The following is a 4,588-nucleotide window of genomic DNA, read 5'->3' on the forward strand; positions in this document are numbered from 1 at the left end:
TTCCCACCAGCAATGAATGAGTGTGCCTCTTTCTCCACAACCTCGCCAGCAAAGGCTAATATTAGTCTGAACACACTGAACCTGATAGAAGAAAAAGTGGGAAGTACTCTACAACATATGGGTACAGGAGATCATTCCTACGTTTATCCCCAGCAGCACAGACATTAAGGACAACATTGAATAAATGGGACCTCCTGAAACTGAGTAGCTTCTGTAAAGCAAAGGACACTGTCACTAAGACAAAAAGGCAACCCACTGACTGGGAGAAGATCTTCACCAACCCTGCAACAGACAAAGGTCTGATCTCCAAAATATATAAAGAACTCAAGAAACTAGACTTTAAAATGCTAATGAACCCAATAAAAAATGGGGCACTGATCTGAACAGAGAATTCTCAACAGAAGAAATTCAAATGGCCAAAAGACACTTAAGGTCATGCTCAACCTCCTTAGCAATAAGGGAAATGCAAATTAAAACAACTTTGAGATACCATCTTACACCTGTCAGAATGGCTAAAATCAAAATATTGTAATTTTTACTTGATAACTGTTTTGTTATATGTAATTTTGCTATGTTAAAGTTAAAGTCTTCCTTTATTTTGTTTAAACAGAAAAAGGGGAAATGATGGAGGAAGGTCAATGGTTAAAAAATAAAGAAACTGCTTGGCCCTCATAGGTTAGAACATAGGTGGGTGGAGTAAACAGAACAGAATGCTGGGAGGAAGAGGAAGTGAGCTCAGACTCGATAGCTCTCCTATCTGGGGCAGATGCGATGAAGCTTGGACCCAGGATATATGTAGGCTAGAATCTTCCTGGTAAGTGCACCTTGGGGTGCTACACAGATTAGTATAAATGCGCTAGTCCGGGTGCGAGAGTTAGCCGAGAAGAGGCTAGATATAATGGGCCAAGCAGTGTTTAAAAGAATACAGTTTGTGTGTTTTTATTTCGGGGCATAAGCTAGCCAGGCAACCAGGAGCTGGGGTGGCAGGAACGCAGTCCGCAGCTCTTACTACAATGGAACCTTCTTGAAAATTGACCACATACTCAGTAACAAAGCAAACTTCCACAGTTACAAAAAAATATTAGTAACCACCTGTGTCTTATCAGATCACGATGGACTAAAGTTAGAATTCAACATCAATGCTACCCCCAGAAATCCTACAAACTCACGGAAACTGAACAGTCAACTACTGAACCACACTTGGGTCAAGGAAGAAATAAAGAAAGAAATTAAAATCTTCCTTGAATTCAATGAAAATAAAGAAACAACATATTCAAACTTATGGGACACTATGAAAGCAGTGCTAAGAAGAAAGTTCATAGCATTAAGTGCCCACTTAAAGAAAACAGAGAAAGCACACTTTGGAGACTTAATAGCCCACCTGAAATCTCTAGAAAGAAAAGAGGCAGACTCACCTAGGAGGAGTAGAAGACTGGAAATAATCAAACTGAGGGCTGAAATCAACAAAATAGAAACACAAAAACAATCCAAAGAATCAATGAAACAAAAAGCTGGTTCCTGGAGAAAATCAACAAGATTGATAAAACCCTAGCCAAACTAATTAAATGGCAGCGAGAGAATATGCAAATTAATAAGATCAGAAATGAAAAAGGGGACATAACCATAGACACAGAGGAAATTCAGAGAATCATAACATCTAACTACAAAGGCCTATATGCCACAAAACTGGAAAATGTAAAAGAAATGGACACTTTTTTAGATCAATACCATATACCAAAGTTAAACCAGGACCAGGTGAACAATCTAAATAGACCTGTTAGTCGCGAAGAATTAGAAGCTGTTATCAAAAACCTCCCTACCAAGAAAAAAGCCCAGGACCAGATGGTTTCAATGCAGAATTCTACCAGAACTTCCAAGAAGACTTAATACCTATACTCCTTAATGTATTTCACAATATAGAAACAGAGGAGTCATTGCCAAATTCCTTTTATGAAGCTACAGTTACTCTGATACCAAAACCACATAGAGAATCAACCAAGAAAGAGATTTACAGGCCAATCTCACTCATGAACATTGACTCAAAAATCCTCCATAAAATACTGGCAAACCGAATCCGAGAACACATTAGAAAAATTATCCATTATGATCAAGTAGGCTTCATCCCAGAGATGCAGGGCTAGTTTAACATACGCAGATCTATCAATGTAATCCATCATATAAATAAACTGAAAGAAAAAAACCATATGATCATTTCATTAGATGCTGAAAAAGCATTTGACAAAATTCAACATCCCTTTATGATAAAAGTCTTGGAGAGATTAGGGATACAAGGGTCAAACCTAAATATAATAAAAGCTATTTACAGCAAGCCGACAGCTATCATCAAACTAAATGGATAGAAACTCAAAGCAATCCAACTAAAATCAGGAACATGCCAAGGCTGTCCACTCTCTCCATACCTCTTCAATATAGTGCTTGAAGTTTTAGCAATAGCAATAAGACAATATAAGGCGATCAAGGGGATTCAAATTGGAAAGGAAGAAGTTAAACTTTCATTATTTGCAGATGATATGATAGTGTATATAAGCGACCCTAAAACTCCACGAAAAAACTCGTACAGCTGATAAACACCTTTAGTAGCGTGGCAGGATACAAGATCAATTCCAAAAAATCAGTTGCCCTCCTATACACAAAGGATATGGAAGCAGAGAGGGAAATCAGAGAAGCTTCAGCTTTCATGGTAGCCACAAACAGCATAAAATATATTGGGGTAACTCTAAACAATGATGGAGGAATGTCATTGGTTAAAAAATAAAGAAACTGCTTGGCCCTCATAGGTTAGAACATAGGTGGGTAGAGTAAACAGAACAGAATGCTGGGAGGAAGAGGAAGTGAGCTCAGACTCGATAGCTCTCCTATCTGGGGCAGATGCGATGAAGCTTGGACCCAGGATATATGTAGGCTAGAATCTTCCTGGTAAGTGCACCTTGGGGTGCTACACAAATTATTAGAAATGGGAAAGTCCAGGTGCGAGAGTTAGCCGAGAAGAGGCTAGATATAATGGGCCAAGCAGTTTTTAAAAGAATACAGTTTGTGTGTTGTTATTTCGGGGCATAAGCTAGCCAGGCAACGAGGAGCTGGGGCGGCAGGAACACAGACTGCAGCTCCCACTACACTAACCAAGGAAGTGAAAGATCTATTTGACAAGAACTTTAAGGCATTGAAGAAAGAAATTGAGGAGGATACCAGAAAATGGAAGGATCTCCCTTGCTCTTGGATTGGGAGGATCAATGTAGTAAAAATGGCAATTCTACCAAAGGCAATTTATAGATTCAATGTAATCCCCATCAAGATCCCATCAAAATTCTTCACAGATCTTGAGAGGACAATAATCAACTTTATATGGAAAAACAAAAAACCCAGGATAGCCAAAACAATCTTATACAATAAAGGAACTTCTGGAGGCATTACTCTCCCTGACTTCAAACTGTATTACAGAGTTACAGTAATGAAAACATCATGGTATTGGTATAAAAACAGAGAAGTCAACTAATGGAATCGTATAGAAGACCCGGATTTTAACCCACAAACCTATGAACACCCCATTTTTGATAAAGGAGCTAAAAGTATACAATGGAAGAAAGAAAGAATCTACAACAAATGGTGCTGGCACAATTGGATGTCAACCTGTAGATGAATGAAAATAGACCCATATCTATCACTATGCACAAAACTCAAGTCCAAATGGATCAAAGACCTCAATATCAATCTGAACACACTCAACCTGATAGAAGAGAAAGTGGGAAGTACCCTACAACATATGGGCACAGGAGATCGCTTCCTATGTATAACCCCAGCAGCACAGACATTAAGGGCAACATTGAATAAATGGGACCTCCTGAAACTGAGAAGCTTCTGTAAAGCAAAGGACACTGTCACTAAGACAAAAAGGCACCCTACTGACTGGGAGAAGATCTTCACCAACCCTGCAACAGACAAAGATCTGATCTCCAAAATATATAAAGAACACAAGAAACTAGACTTTAAAATGCTAATTAACCCAATTAAAAAATGGGGCACTGAACTGAACAGAGAATTCTCAACAGAAGAAATTCAAATGGCCAAAAGACACTTAAGGTCATGCTCAACCTCCTTAGCTATCAGGGAAATGCAAATCAAAACAACTTTGAGATATCACCTTACACCTGTCAGAATGGCTAATATCAAAAACACCAATGATAGCCTTTGCTGGAGACGTTGTGGAGGAAGGGGTACCCTCATCCATTGCTGGTGGGAATGCAAACTTGTGCAACCACTTTGGAAATCAGTGTGGGGGTTTCTCAGGAAATTCGGGATCAACCTACCCCAGGATCCAAAAATACCACTCTTGGTAATATACCCAAGAGATGCCCTATCATATTACAGAGCCATTTGTTCAACTATGTTCATAGCAGCATTGTTTGTAATAGCCAGAACTTGGAAACAACCTAGATGTCCTTCAATGGAAGAATGGATGAAGAAAGTGTGGAATACATACACATTAGAGTACCACTCAGCGGTAAAAAACAATGACTTCTCGAATTTTGCATGCAAATGGATGGAAAAAGAAAACACTATCCTGAGTGAG

The sequence above is a fragment of the Chionomys nivalis genome, chromosome X, assembly GCF_950005125.1.
Source record: "Chionomys nivalis chromosome X, mChiNiv1.1, whole genome shotgun sequence".
Taxonomy (NCBI): Eukaryota; Metazoa; Chordata; class Mammalia; order Rodentia; family Cricetidae; genus Chionomys; species Chionomys nivalis.